This window comes from Dermacentor variabilis, chromosome 11 (assembly GCF_050947875.1).
Source record: "Dermacentor variabilis isolate Ectoservices chromosome 11, ASM5094787v1, whole genome shotgun sequence".
Lineage (NCBI taxonomy): Eukaryota > Metazoa > Arthropoda > Arachnida > Ixodida > Ixodidae > Dermacentor > Dermacentor variabilis.
Window position 1 is genome coordinate 81,165,491 of NC_134578.1, and position 15,515 is coordinate 81,181,005.

The following is a 15,515-nucleotide window of genomic DNA, read 5'->3' on the forward strand; positions in this document are numbered from 1 at the left end:
CATTCCTTTCCCCCAGTGAGGGTTGGCAAACCCCACATACGTGTGGTTAACCTACCTGTCTTCTGTTTCTCCCTCTCCTTTCTGGGGCATTGGTCAGGAATAGGCGCGCATACATTGCTACATGCCTAGTTGCGCATACTCAGTGGTCGAAGATGTCGCCTCGTCAAGATAACACTCGCAAATTGAGAGGATGAGGCAAAGAGAACTGCGCTTCGTTCACGCAACAGTTATTCATGTCATGAAATACCGCACCCGCTCATTAGCGCCCCTCAGGCCGTATTCACATCGTGAGGGGTCAATAACATGGTGGCACTAAATTACAATCGAAGAATTCGACAGAATAAAACGTATTTCAGAAGACCCATTTCGTAAACATGAGGGTCTAGTAACATATATCTTCTTTTTTTTTTTGCAGACGTGTGATAATAGCCGGATGGCTTGCCGAGGTAATGTACTTTATTTAGGGCCGTGGGTGCGGCGTCAGTTTTATCAGTCACATTGTTTTTTCGTTGACTTCTTTAGCGCTCGTTCTACGCCGCTTTCTCTGTATTTTGACACGTTGAGCTGTACAATTCAACCTTTTTTTTACAGTGCTCGTTATAATATTTTGTGCAGTTTTCTGAAGGCCCGCGCGAAACTGACTTGTTTCGGACGTACATTTCACACCCTGAAAAAAGAACCATATTGCCAAATAAAAAAGAATGTCAATAAGAACTAAATAATCGCTCACTGAACTTGAATCTCGTGGCCTATTTTTATTTCCCCCAAATAATCTGATGGATACAGAATGCATCTACGAAAATGAAAGCGTCGATTATATTTTCAGTAGGAATGCCATAGGGCTGTTCGCTTACTTATTCACACATATTGCGACCTGCTTATTGTTCACGCCCTCGCGTCACATACACCTGCTGTATCGGAAACATCCTGACTTTTATCGCCAACTAGCTGTTGAGACAATCGAGCGAGAATATAGGATACAGCCGAGTGACACCAACACCTATATTATTTAGTTTCGTGTGAATATTTTCTGAGATCTTTTGCGTTTCAATAATTTTCACCCGTCCTCCCTTGCTCGAACACTGTCACTGAACGGATACGGCAGGTGCTGCCTATATTCCCGCTATGTAGGTTGCAAGGACTGAAGAATGTGCCACCAGATGCATCGGTGACAAACACACCTCCAGTAGAGGCGAGCGTCCTAGAGCCGAAAAACGCCGCGTGCCAGTGGCGGGTGGTGGCGGGAATCGTAGCTGTTGATTTGTTTCGCCGCGCCTTTGACGTGGCAGTAACCCGTAGCTGACGTCGCAGAACACAGGATGAAAATACACAAAATAAAGCTTAGCCGCCAGAATTTTACCCCTGTAACTTTACAAAGCAGATAACTCATTGCGCCACTCACTGAGTAATCGCACAACATTCAGTTTAAGCACGACTTGATGCATCCTCGGCGCGCAGTCGTAAAGTGCTGATTTATACGAGAACATTATTTTAAAGCAGCAAACTGTTCAACCACACAGCATACTTCGCGCTGTCAAAAACTTCTCAAAGTGGCGTTTCGTCTGCATGACGCTGCATATAACGAAGGAGCAACATATGTATGCAGCTGAAAAAAGAATAAGTACGATAAAAAACATTAATCTAGAGGTAATATCAATTCAGTGAGGGAGAAGAGCGCCGCATAGATAATTAAATAGTAAATGTTGCAAAAATGCCCAATGATCAACCAGCCGCAATCAGCCAGAAAAAACAGTTCTCAGCTGCGGCAGGTTTCAATTATCCAGGGGAGAGACGATACAGAAAATCCCAAATATATTTTGTGTTCCTTTTTTTACTTGTCCTATCAGCCGACAATTTGGGCCAACTTCACAAAGCTTACGCCCAACTTCTCAACAATTGCGCCCCTGATTTCTGCTGTTCGAGCCAACCAATGGCTCTAATTGGATACACTCGTACTAAATTTCGTTGAATAAAGAGCAGTTGCATATTCTACTAAAGCCTAGAGCGTATAAACTGCAGAGACTTTCTACCTAGCTTTCCATTACTTTGCATGCCCCGCATGACTGGGCATTCAGTAAACGTCTACCCTGACGCCGGCCGTGTTAGACGTATGGAGGGAGTTCGCGATTTATTTAACTGGTGCATTTCTCGCGCCTTTTACTGCTGTGATCGCATTCAAGTCACTCATAAATTGAGTGTTTCCTGATCCGCATATAATTATGTTTGCTGCCGAAAGAAATAAACCATCTACTTCAGCAATACTTGCGTCAGGGCAACCTCACGTCTGCCCAAATATTTATGGCAAGTCTAATGGGATGTCGTGTGAACTGGTTTTGTGACAGGTGTATGCTAGTCGCCGAAGATATAAATGCCATACCCTTTATCTACATAGGCTTTACCGAAGACACATTGGTAGTCTGGTCATCTCAAGTCTCACTCCTCTGGATACGGTGTGCTCTCCCGGTCCAGTGCTTCGTGCTCGCGTGCGTGTAGCGGAATATGACTTGCTGCCAAGTATATGGATGCTCCTCTTTTGAAAACGCTATATTTAAGACAATATTTACAGCGAGGCATGAAGGATGCCGACAATATGCACTCGAAATGGAGCGGGCCTATATAGTTTGGTTGGGTTTCACACGCCCCCGCTGTAATTCCCTTGGCTGTCCTCTCCGTGTTACTCTCTCCCTTGGCCAAGCCGACCCCCTCGCGAACAAATGGATTTGGGCACACCCACCAGAGGTAAAACACAGGTTTCTCGAACAAATTGAAGAGAAGGCGCCTTGTACTCGCCCGGGACGGGCACATCAAGACGAGTATGCTTCTCGAGGCGCATTTCCCGTAGGGGTAACGAGGGCATTTACAGATTCTTTAATTTTCATATGTGCCTGTGCCGAGCGAGCGCTAAAATATTTTCTGATCGACCGGGCGTCGAATTCCGGCGGAAGTTCCTGGAGCTGAGCGCTGCAGCCGCTTTCTTCTAGTGAACTCCAACGGATAAATCCGAGTCGGCAAGGCTACTGCGCATACTGAACCTCGTCGGCGAAGCATTGAGAACCCGCACTTCTCCCAGATTTCACGTGCCGGTGGCGGGTTACGGCAGGAAAACGGGACATAGTTACCAACAGCAAAGGGCGAATTGTATAATAGGACCCACTTATTGCAAGACAGCCATACAATAATGAACAACAAAGATAGCTCCAAACACGGATCGCGTTTACCAAATGAAAACTTCTGCTCCAATATGTCCCTCATTCTTGCATGCGTCATTTTCACTGCTGCAGCAGCCTCGGTCGCTGCCATCAATTCGACAATGTACAGCAGTGTTCGCTATAAGCCACGAAACGTGCTCATTTCTCTATGAAACAATCAACGACGTTCTTGACGTTTTCGGTGCATGATAAGTGTCTTGCCAGCAAGCGATAGCATGATAATAGTGATAATCAGGCAAAACTGATAAATAACAAGCGGAAAACATGCACTGTAAAAAAAGTTTGCACCCTTTGGGACACTCTGCAAATGTTTACCGAGATGTGCTAACTTGAAAAGTGACCAACGTGAATAGTGGGAAAGATGGTTTATAGACAGGACATAATATCGGTCGCTATGGCACTATCTACATGAAATATGCCTAAATATACGCGTATTGACACGGCTACTTATTCATCCCTTTCTCAAGGACTGTATTTTACCGCCTAACAACTGAGTTACCTTTTAGATAAAGACGCGCCGGCATGGTTTAGAACTGATGCGAATGTTATCGTTGATTCTGTGTGTTGTATATATCCGCGACCAAACTTGTATAATCAACTTGCATGCACGTCAAAAGTTGTGTAGCAGTTTCTGGAAACTACGCGGCCACCCGAAATAACACTGGAACCGTAATATAATAGTTGGGGTTTTACGTGCCAAAACCACTTTCTGATTATGAGGCACGCCGTAGTGCAGGACTCCGGAAATTTTGACCACCTGGGGTTCTTTAACGTGCACCTAAATCTAAGCACACGGGTGTTTTCGCATTTAGCCCCCATCGAAATGCGGCCGCCGTGGCCGGGATTCGATCCCGCGACCTCGTGCTCAGCAGCCCAACACCATAGCTGGAACCGTTGACGTGTGCTATATAAAAGGCGACGCGCTTGACCCGCTGATCGGAAGTTTACGCCCTCTGATTTCAATATCTGTCGCACAGCAATAATCTTCATCTGCCTTGCTTGCGTTTCCTTTCTTGAAAACGCCGCGCCCACTACATTCCTGTCGGCAATGCTATGTCATGGTGATAACGCGCATGCCATTCGTTACTGGAAAGTACCGGGCTCGCAGCTTTAAAGAAAGGAAATGCGGACAAGACAGATGACGTTTATTGTTGTGTGGCAAGATACGACTCAACGGGTGTGAACTTTTTTAAAGTGAACAATAATCGTGACTTGTCCGAATTTCGTGTCTTTAACGCTTCACTCTAAAAAAAAAGTTTGCACGCTTTCGGGTGTACATCTGTCACACAACAATAATAGTGATCTGCCTTGCTTGCGTTTCTTGAAAACGCCGCGCCCACTACATTCCTGTCGGCAATGCTATGTCATGCTGATAACGCGCATGCCATTCGTTACTGGGAAGTACCGGGCTCGCAGCGTTAAAGATAGGAAATGCGGACAAGACAGATGACGTTTATCGTTGTGTGGCAAGATACGACTCAACTTCCTCTATTGAAAACTCGGCGCTCGCCACTTTCCTGTCGAGAATGCTGTGTCAGGCTGATAACGGGCAAGCCGTTCGTGACTAGGAAGTACCGGGCTCGTTGAGTTAAAGAAAGGAAATGCGGGCAAGACAGATGACGATTATCGTTTGCGCAAAAAAGACAACTCAAAGGGCCTAAGCTTTTTTTAAAAGTGTATCGTGCTTCGAGTGCCTCTTGCTTTTGTGGGCACAAGTTCGTCCGATAAAAATTAGTTTCGTTATTCACAGTTTAGCTACGGTGTTCTTGGCGATCGCTACAGCGGGACAACATATTTAATTTCATTATGACTTGCCGCTTCGCAAGCCATGCTAGTAAAGAAACAGTACGTTGTCCCATACAGTAATCACTATCTATTTTTCTTGTGCACCGCCGTGGTACTTGTAGGCTATTGCATTGCACTGCTAAGCAGCAGGTCGCGTGATCAAATCCTGGCCTCGGCAGCCACGTTTTGAAGGCAATGAAATAAATATAACGCCCCTATATCGCACGTTGGGCGTACGTTCAAGAGCATCAAGTGGTCAAAAACATTCACGCCTCCCTGACTACGGCGTGCCTACTAATTAAATAGGGATTCTGGCACATCGAATCCCAGTATGTTATTTTTCGTTTTCTCTTTTGCTCGTGTTACCACTTAACACTCTGATCGCGATGCTTTCGTGTCAAGTGTTACGTCGCGCTGTTAACACGCACGCCATTCGTAGCCTGTAACTGCCGGTCGCGCGGCGTTAAAGTAAGCAAAGACGCTCAATGTAGATAACGATTCATTTTTTAGACGGATAGACCCCGAATGGTACAAAATTTTCCTGGAGCTTAGCGCTCTCCCGGATGGTGTCGAATGAGTGCTGCGGAATCTCACGTTTCAGTAATGCAGTCGACTTATTTCAAATGTCGACTGCATTACCGTAACAAGTAAAAGTACCAAATATTGAACATGACTGAAGATGCGAATCAACGTTTACTGTAACTGAAGTGCGAAACTTCATTCTACCGGAAAATTGTCCTTGGCAATGCATGAACTGCGGTTGTACCTTTTTCGTAGATATTCTTTGATGGAGAAAATAAATGGGTTTACGTGCCGAAACGTAGCAGTATTCATATGTGCAAGCGTTATCTCAACTCAAAATGACATTCTTTTATACACCATGCAGCAAAATAAATGCAGGTAGAGCTTGAAGCTTCCACATCATACCTGCATCACCGTTTTCATCCAGAAATGTTACCGAGAACACACTGCAATTTTTTTCTGCATACATGAGCTTCATGACTTCAAATGGGGTTTTGTCAGTTCCTAAAAAAAGAAAATAGTATTATTTTAGCAATTTCTCCTGCTACAAGCTTCTGTACTCTGACAGCAGCAGGCTCTTTTGCTGCACCCGACCGGCTTCGCAAGTATTGTCATGGACAAAAGGTTGTGGACCGTGCCAGCAGATACAACAATGAATTCAGGGTATATAAACTAAGAGCTTAGGTATGTACGATAACTTTCAAGCAAGAAAACTTATCCGGCCCTGTTCAATTGAACGTGCCATGCATATGTCTCCATTGGTCTGCAAAAGTGTATCATTAAGCTGTTTTATGCTATCTTCAGGGCTAAAGCTTCAACTGCCAATGACCCATGTTTCAATACTGATCTTTTGTGATATAAATATACATTTCCTTTCGAAAAGAACGAGGCTAATCAATCCATGTGACTATTTACTCCCACTGTGCATAAACCTGAAAGGTGAACCAAGGTTAGTAAGACATCCCAACTTTGGTCACGAATACTGGTGCCAGTGTCTTGTGCTATAGCGTAATTGTATATGGCCCAGGCGTGGGCCTATATATTGTTTGCACTGTACAGCAGGCACCGACATCAGCAAGCACGAAAGTATACAGAAGAAAGTACTGTGCTATATCAGTAATTCCTACCGGCCTATGCAAGTTAGTGAAACCATAACACGGATTTGATTGCATTTACTTACCAATAGAAATCAAGTATGTCAGCTTAGGTTCTCCTTTCAGTTAGCTAAAACGTATATTATCATGATATGTCACATATTATCACTTATTCTGCAGGATATGCTACAAGATTACTCTAATGCCTTTAGTTCCGTGAAATAACCTCTATAATTGCACTTCTATTTCCTGGAAACGATTGTTCAATGAAGCAGTAGTTGTAATGCTACAGCCCAAGGTTCATTGGTGCCATTTGAGAGAAGCTTACTGTTTTGTTTGTTTTCTTTCTTTCTTTTTTAATTCTGCAGTGTTGTTTCTGGCTTTGTTAAAAAAAATTTCCCTCGCAAAGAATTCTGTTATTCATTCATTTTCATTGCAGTGCTCATTTGTTGCACTTGGTCCCTTATTCTATTGAACAATGTTCCATGTACTTCCTGCGATCGAATATTGAAAAGCAAATAAAGGAACAGCGTCATCATTCAAAACACACAACAGCTTGGTGCAAATTTTCTCCTGCCTTATGATAAATGAGTAAAGCGTGTTGAGCAATCCGCACCTCATCGAACAGAAAATCGATCAGTAGTATCGGATGGAAATAATGGTTACTGAGCTAGATATAACCTTTCGAATCCAAGTAAAACACGGGAAAGTGGGAGATGCAAATTCAAGACGATGAGCAAAAGGAGAACGAGTAAAAACGGGAGCCAGCGTTCCGACGGGTAAACATGTTTTTCAAGGCGATATGTGCTTCCCTCGTCACATTATAGATGAAAGGTTGACTCCCGATTTTACATCGTTATCGTTTTGCTCATATATTCTTATTCAGAATCGTAGGAAGTGTTACAACTCTGTTCTCATTTCGGGACTGATAAAGAAAGCAGAGAGCATTCAGCAATCGCGGACCCGAGGACCCCGGGAAGCAACTGTGCGAAGCATTTTCATTCATGTCATTCATTTCAATTATTTCGATCACTATGATACGTGAAACATGAATGGAATATAACTACAATCAAATGTGCCGAAGTAAAACATTTTAGAGTGACCTTCTAACAGGAAACAAGGGGTGATTATTACGATCATGGCAAAGATTAACATCTAAAATATACATAATGTGTTGCAATATATGCGCTATATGCGGATCTGTTCGTTATTGAGCATATTATGGGTTTCTGTAAACCTTTATCAGACAGATCAATTTACTTGCTTAAGAAAAGTAGTTGTGTCTGAGGCACTAATGTACGTTTGACAATGGCAGCAATGACACCACAATGACGGTATTAAGACGGCGACGGCATGACGAGTGTTTTTGTTATACGGTGAAAAAGAGTTACAGCCTCCTGCGTTACGACTTGCACGGGCCCGATGTGAAGGCAGTACAATGTCGTGCAGCGTCTACGTAGCGTTAACTGTTGCTAACAAAGGACATGTGTGTGTGGGCCAAATAGTTAAATTATTGTGTTTTACATGCCGCAACCATGATCTCATTATGAGGCACGCTATAGTGGGGGACTCCGTATTAATTTTGACAACCTGCGGTTTTATAACCAGCCCCCATTGCACGTTACACGGCAGTTTTCGCATTTCGGCTCTACGGAAATGCGGCTGCCGCAGCCGGGATTAGACCCCGTGACCTCGTGCTAAGAAACGCAACGCCAAAACCGGTAACCAACAACGGCGGCTACTGGCCGATGCCGAAAGCGATTCAGTCGCAGGCACTGGGTGTCACTAGCCTTTATACGAAGTGTGCTGGCATGAAACCTGACGCATGCAAAATACGTTGCAAAGTCTGCGTCATACTTCAAATGAGGGCAACCTCCCTAGTGAATTATTTCATCTGCGCATTATTACAATGAAATATATCTATATATATAGTTCGTCCTAGCTTCGAGAGATCGACACGTTTCTTTGCCATTTCTGTCGTGTTTGTTGTTCTAATGGACCAAGCAAAGTAATAAAGAAAGCAAGTGTGGCATACTGGTTATGGTTTTCGTATAAAATCATTGTGCTTGTTTCTCTCTTTTCGTACAAAATACACAGGTAAACTATGAACGATGAGCGTGATCGACCTGCATTCATGGGACGAAATTGGGGTGTAAAGAGCAAACGACAAGTGGCTCACGAACACTCAGACAAAAAATTTGACACCATATTCTTGTACGTGATTCACCCGTCCAAATTCTTCTCGGGCACGGAGATTTCTTGACCGTATAAGAATTATCCATTATCGCTATATCTAGGTGAGACATAGCGATTATGTTAGGGTCACTGAAATAGAGTGATTTATTTTATGCTTTCAAGTTCGGTTCTCAATGTAAAACGATTAGTTTTTCAAGTCCGCAGCGTTCAAAAGTGGCAATCTTGCCTGTTGCCGAATAGCCATTCATACCAGCGAAAAAACAGTAAATGCCTAAGACGCAATCCGGAGTGCCACCTCAGAGGTCGTAGAGTGTGCACCGCACACTTCCCCTCCGTGGCAGTAGGGATCGTATGTCGAATTTCAGAGGAACACGTAGCAAATGCAGATTTCACGCGTGCTCCTAAACCAAGCTGACGACAACGCAAGTGCGGCATCGTTCCTGGCTCTCATTTAGTGTATTCATTGGCGCCCTCACCTGAAAGGTCAGAAACATTCATGGAGCCAAGTCCACCATCTTGAAAAAATGTTCCGTAGTAGTGACTCTTAACCCTAGAATGTAATAAAAGAACACAGCATATGCAAAAGAATAATTCTAATCGCGAAGTAAAAGGACAGCACTGTTTACGGCTCAATTCCTTTCCGTTTATTCTTATGCTACTTCCAGTGCTCTCTTTAATTTTTATTTCAATTTGTAAATAATCCATATAACGCACAGAGTATATATGCATTAAATTTAATGCTAGCTTCTTATTCTAGTAGGCTAGACGGAAAGAAACAACGTAGAATGCTCAAAGGCATTTCCCAGGTTAAGTTGTCAAACGACAAAACCGACTGGTCCCCCTCATCTCCGTGCGTGGGAATGTTTCTTATGCAATCATGTCGGTTTAAATTCAGCCCGACTATTGTGATCGACAAACGCATCCCGACAATTCATTTTATGCATTGTCGCATAAACTGCGACAACAAAAATGAAATGCAACAAAAAAATGCAATATGCATTTTATGCCTGTCAAGAAAAAGACCGCCTCTGGAATCTACCGCTACCGAGATAGCTTTCTACGTCATATCAATCCAGAAGTAAGACCGAAAATCTCACGAACACTTCTTCGGCCCTTAGACTCAGTGTACCATCGTCTTCGGCTGAACGTGGTAAACACGAACAATTATCTGTACCGCATATCACGTACCACTAATCCAACTGTGATAACTGTGGTAGCTTAGAACAGCTGAGCACATATCACTTTAATGCCCTGCATGCAGCGACCAGAGACAATTTTTTATGCGACAAATGGAAATGATTTGCCACGATCCGTTGGCGCTGCCCAGCATCATAGGTCGAATGATCGGCACTTCCAAACAGAGGCGGGTTTTGGATTTCCTGCTGGAATGCCTGTTGAAAATTGGTCTATTCTGAGACAGTGACAGTGAGAAGAAGTTTATTAGAGTGTCCTCAGGAACTTGATTGGGGGGAACCGAAGGCTCCCCGATCAAGTTGGTGGCTCCGCCCGCGACGGGGCAGGGAGATGGTGACTTTCCGCGACTTCGCGGGCCCTCTGGACGGCCTGTAGTTGGCTTGGCAAATCCGAGCTCTTCAGCAAGGCGTGCCACTTGGACTTGTTATGAAAGTCGGAGCCCGCGTTGTACGGGCACAGCCAGAGCATGTTGTCGAGGGAGCAGCACGCGTGACCGCATTTGGAGCACGATTGCGGAATGTTCGGGTCTATCCAACTAAGCGCTTTCGGGGTGAGGTACGATCTCGTCTGTAAAAGCCAGAAAGTAACAGCCTGAGCCCTGTTCATTTTCGGGCTAGGGGTAGGGAATTTTCTCCTGCTGTGTCTGTAATGTGACGTAATTTTGTCAAAGGTTGTAAGTTTATCTTTGAAGGGGCAATCCTGCGGGAGAGCCGGACCGCTAGCTCTGGCGCGGCTCGTGAATTCACGCGCCAGGCTGTTGGCCCGCTCGTTAGGGTTGCAACCCGCTCGGTTAGTTGCATCGTCCATGTGGGCCGGGAACCATGCTATGGTATGACCTGCAGTTTCTTCTCGCGTATTAATACAAAAGCATCTGTTAACGATGTCGGCTGAGTGTTTACAAACAAGAGCGGACGAGAAAGGCCTGACCGCCGTGCGCGAGTCGGAGAAAATAGACGCAGGGCCTTTTGCGGCTTGAAGAGCCAAGGCTATCGCGGTTTCCTCCGTCTCGTTCGCGTGTTTAGCGTAGATTGATGCAGCGCTGATAAGTCATCCGCGCGCGTAAACGACCGTGATTGCAAACCTGTCTTCGCTGCCATATTTGGCGGCGTCAACAAAGAATGCATCTGCCCCGTAAGGATCGATTCGTCGAAGGATGGCTCTAGCCCGCGCTCTTCTGCAACCTTCGTTATATATTGGGTGGATGTTCCTCGGCACGGGCTCAACCTTTATACCTTCACGGGCTAATTTAGACAGGGGGTGTCGGTTGAGCGGTGCCTGTATAAGGAGTTGACCAGCTTCATCAAGAAGTTTGATTCCCGGCTTAGTGGACAAAAGCCTGGAGATCTGTGCAATAACTGTGCTTCAATTAATTCGTCTGTGGTATTGTGAATTCCGAGTTCAAGTAGTTCTAATGTGCTAGCGGATTGTGGAATACCGAGTATTCTTTTGACGCCGGACCTGATGAGTGTGTCGAGTTGGTTCTTTTCAATTTTGCTCCATTTGAGGTATGGTGCCGTGCAAGTAATGTGACTGATGAAGAAAGCTTGGAAGACCCTGAGTAGGTTGTCCTCCTTGAGTCCCCCCTTTTGCTTGCGATTCTAGTTATGAGTCAGTATATTTTTCGCCTGCGCGCTCAGCTTGTTTAGAGCTTCTGCATTACAGCCTTTGGCATTGATTAAAAGTCCTATAATTTTGATGGAGTTCACCCTCGGAATGGGGTGCCCTTCTTGTGTTGTAATTTCGACTGGCAGCGTTTCCAGAGGCTCGAGGTTCCTAACGCCCTGCCTCGACTGTCTGTAGAGGAGGAGTTCGGATTTGGTCGGTGACAGCTTGAGACCCGTGCATGTAAGAAATTCTTCCGTTACATTTATGGCCGCCTGGAGAGATTGCTCTAGATCGGCCAAAGATCCCCCTGGGGACCAGATTGTGATATCGTCTGCATAGATTGCGTGGCCTATTTTTGGGAGTGCGGCCAGCCTTTCAGAGAGTTTATGCATGGCGATATTAAATAGTAGCGGGGATAGGGCCGAGCCCTGAGGGGTTCCGCAGTTGCCCAGTTTCCTATACAGAAGCCTAAGTTTACCTATCGTCTCAAATGTGAATATTAATAGCAGGCACACTAGCGCATTTCATATGTACATTTATTGATATTTCCCCTGTCCTCTAGAATATGTTAAGCCCATTCTCATCCCTGTACTTAGTAGCATGACAGCTGAAGCATACGCTTCGGTTTCTCTGTTTTTCTAATAAAGAGCCTATCTCTCTCTGTCAAAAAAGAGCAAGGAAGCAGTACCTTCATACTATTTCTTTATTTTTATCTCATAGGTCGACAAATCTGTTCGTTGTCCGGTATTATCGAAACATTGACCGTCTGGGCGCATGGCACCAAATTTCAATGACATTAAAATTGGTGGAAGTCGAACCCACAACATCTGGTACTAATATTTCCAAATTTAAGTGAGACACATTTAATTGTGATACAGGTAATTAAGCCACTCGAACCCACGACCTTTGGTGGGAGTAGAACACTCGACCTTTGGCATTTATTAAGACACAGTTATTTACGTAATAGTTGCTTAAGGCACTAGAACCCAAGACCTCTGGTGGGAGTCAAACCTGCAACCTTTGATGTTAATCAAGAGAAGGTAATTAAGGTAACCTTAATTAATATGGAGTTAAGAAGGCACTCGAACCCACGACCTTTGGCGTCTATCAAGGCACAGCTAATAGGCCAAAATTAATGGCACTAAACTCCGTGGGAGTCGTTGCCAGGGCATGTGGTGTTGGTTAAGGCGAAATTAATTAAAGAACAGGTAATTAATTCATAGTTAAAAAAGGCACTAGAATCCACGGCCTTTTTGGTAGCAAGCAAGGAACAGGAAGTAACAATGCTTTTGAATGAGGATGTCAAGTAATTTAATAAATATCTCGTGACCGCACAGGCTTTCGCCTTCATCCTCTTTAGCGTATGCTAAAGTGACTCAACTTTTTTTATATAGCGATGTACTGCTCGAGCAAGGCCTCGTCTCGCTGAAAACGTTGTGAAATAATATGACGAGCTGTTATACTTGGTAAGAACATTGCAATGCAGGATCGACACGAAACATGGCAAATTCATGGCTTCGCCTAGGAAATAAAAAAAAATCCGAGATCGCTCTTTAGCAAGGGGCTACAAAAATAGAAAGTGGCCCCTCTGCACTTTGCGTAGAGAGAAACTGTACAAATAGCTGAGCGTAGGAAAATAACAGAAACAGGTGATAAAAGAATCATAAATGAATATATTTCATTGGTTACACCCTGCCTCTTTGAGTAGAGTATGTAGTGGTGCACATAAAACCATCGCTGCTTTCACAGACTTTAGCTTACCTTTTTAATGGCGCAAAAAGTAATGTCAATTTTCTGTTCCCGCTTCTTTGTACTCTCCCCTATTAGCTACATCAATGCCACATTAAATAGCGTCATTCAGGTCAACGAACTGTCTCGTCCCGCTTAAAACCGCTGTTTTGGAAGGCAAACAAAGTATTGTGGTTTTATGTTTCGGGTTGAAATCAATAATACTTTTAAAACACTCTCATGTCATGTGATTACAATGCCTGAAAAGCCATACCACACAGGCGAGTAATGCGAAGTGATGTTCGTCGACATCGCAGACACTTCAAGGATTAGCGGTCATGTAGAGAGAATCTTATCTTTAAAGGCATTGCTTACAGTGCTTCCGAAGCATGGCAGCAATATGCAGACAACCATGCGGAGACCTGAAGAACGCATTAAACTTAAAAGGAAGCTTTAGCTCAGGTGCTCCTATCTAAATACATGTAAAAGGAGAATTGGTTTTTCTCGGCAACCACTGCACCGAATTTGACCGGGTTTGCTGCATTTAAAAGAAAGTTTTTCAATCTTGTGACTCTTCCTTTCGAATTTTTCATTTATGTCGTCAATTTTTGTTAAAAATTTTCTAAATTTGACATTTTCAGAAAACGAAACTACGAAGTTTCCAACTCTAACTCAGCAAGGAAACATGATATTAAATGGAAAAATGAAATAACTGAGCAAGGAAAATTGCCGCTATTGGCACCCTGACCTGGTATTAGTTGAATGTTACGTTCAGATTATTTATTTCTCACGGTAATAAAGAGCCTGTCAGTGCCAAACATTTTTAATACTTTTGTGAAGGGGGTGCTCGAAGCGAGTACCTACAGTGCCTTGTATTTCACGCCTCGATCTATTCCTCTCTACCAGATGATTCGGGAGTTCAGTGGAAGCCGCGTGCCTTCTGACAGCATACCGATGCAGGCACGGTACAGGCGCGCCGAAAATGGAGGAGGAGGGAAGCAGTTCACCCTACTTTCCCTTCAGACATTTTAGGCATTTGCGATGCGCGATCCCCTTTGCCGCTACCATCAGCAGCACAGCAACCGAACGGTGCACTGGAAATTTGTCAAGCGTGATAAGCCTACGCACGGCGCGAGGTAGCAGCGCCGCGTAGCATCCCCGCAGCTTCTTCCGAACCCAGAGCCGCGGTCTCTTCACTTTTGCTCACGACTGTGCATAGGTCAAACCGACCGATGACTGAACAATCACCTGCGATTGCATACCAACAAGGCGTGCAGTCTAAAGAAGATCAAAAATAGGTCTTGCGCTTTACTACGTGTGGATGTGCGCCATTTCTTGACCAGACGTTCGTATTTATTGACTGTGAATGTTTAAAAGCAGAGCGTTACTGCCAAGTCATGAACTTGGTGTTAGTAAACTAGGTTGGATGTTCAGCGCTCTGTGCGCCTTCCCCACTCGTCCCGTTTTAGCGCTGTTGCCTTCAAACGTATGGCCTGGCCGACTACCTCGGGTTCAGACTTCTATGATAGGCGCTTAGTTTTTGACGCTTACTTGTAGCGGTCGCTAGGTGCGGCTACATACCGAGTCGTAGGTTACTTTGCGGCTACCTCTGACAGCCGCCCTTCAACACATGCCTCCTGCTACTGTCCATCGTTCCGATACATCACATCTTCGGAAAGCAACCTGCATTTTGCTTCGCCGCGGTATGATGAATTTCCGCCGTGAATATGTACCACAAAGCTGTTTTTTTTTTCAAGCCTTACGCAACTTATTTTAGACAACCAAGAACTTGAGTCCCGTTGAGTGGGTCCAGTAGCCAGTCTCAGTGGCCGTAGCTAAGCGGCACCAGGCAGCAAGCTGCCTGGCTCAAAAGTTCCCGTCTGTTGCCATGAGCAGATCGCAATCGCATTGCTGGAAGCTCCACATCCTGCCACTATATTGGGGCGGCGTGTCCAGTCACCAAGGATTTAGTCGAATGTGGCTCAAATGGTCTAGTCAGCGCATCTTCACAGCACCACCAGATCACCGCGGAGTCACCCACGTCACAGACAAAAAAAAACATATGCTTCTCGTCACAGCAGTTCACCTTTTGCAATTCCTTGCTATTTTTATTTAATTCAGTAAAAAACTAAACCCAGCAAGCATGCAAGTCAATTACTACAGCAATTTTACATTGCTCTAT

At 44.6% G+C, this 15,515-nt stretch overlaps 1 long non-coding RNA gene across 1 annotated transcript; it reads right to left on the reverse strand.

Annotated features, from left to right (window-relative positions):
• Window positions 1-420: 420 nt before the first annotated feature.
• Window positions 421-9,390, reverse strand: LOC142564635 (uncharacterized). The gene is made up of 3 exons (XR_012824637.1): window positions 9,283-9,390; window positions 5,922-6,020; window positions 421-667 (listed from the first exon to the last, which is right to left on the reverse strand). It is a non-coding gene; the product is annotated as an uncharacterized LOC142564635 (long non-coding RNA).
• Window positions 9,391-15,515: the final 6,125 nt, after the last annotated feature.